The sequence below is a fragment of the Orycteropus afer genome, unplaced genomic scaffold (genome assembly GCF_000298275.1).
Source record: "Orycteropus afer afer isolate SDZICR_OR568_19922 unplaced genomic scaffold, OryAfe1.0 scaffold00007, whole genome shotgun sequence".
NCBI lineage: Eukaryota > Metazoa > Chordata > Mammalia > Tubulidentata > Orycteropodidae > Orycteropus > Orycteropus afer.
In genome coordinates, this window is record NW_006921594.1 from 1,541,348 (window position 1) to 1,542,124 (window position 777).

A 777-nucleotide genomic window follows, 5' to 3' on the forward strand; every position below is an offset into this window, starting at 1 on the left:
ATATATATATATGTATGTGTGTATTTGCAATATATCTATTGGATACTGGAAAGGTTAAGGGGCCCTGGTAGCATAATGTTGACTGCAAGGACTGGGCTTCTAACTGAAAAGTTGGTGCTTTGAATGCATCAGCACCTCCATGGGAGAAAGACCTGGCCCTCCACTTCTGTAAAGATTACAGCCTAGGAAACCCTATGGGGCATTTCTACTCTGTCCTATGGAGTCACTATGACTCAGAATTGGATCAATGTCACACAACAGCAATGGTCATATTTTAGTGACTAGTAAGTAAACAGACCCTAGAGCCAGCTTCCTGAGTTAAAAGTCCATATCCAATCATCAGTGGTCTGGGGCAAGAATTAAAGTCTCCTTATCTATAAGATGATACAATATTAATAATACCGATACCTATACCATACCTTAGGATTATTGGGAGAATAAGCTAATGTACATAAAACATTTATGATGATGCTTATCCCAGAATAAGCATCAAAACATACTAGCTGTTTCTCTACTTGTTAAAATGTATTCTAGATACTCACACATTCTGAACATATTTCAAATATGCTTCATGTTAGCTTAATTAATTACTATAAACCTTCTCTTTGGCATTGCTAGAAACAGCATTATTCCAGAAATAATGCTGGAACTCGCATGGAAGAATTTTGCAAGACCAATGACCTGTTCATTGCAAACACCTTTTTTTCAACAACACAAATGGCAGCTCTGCACATGGACTTCACCAGATGGAACACACAGGAATCAGATTGACTACAT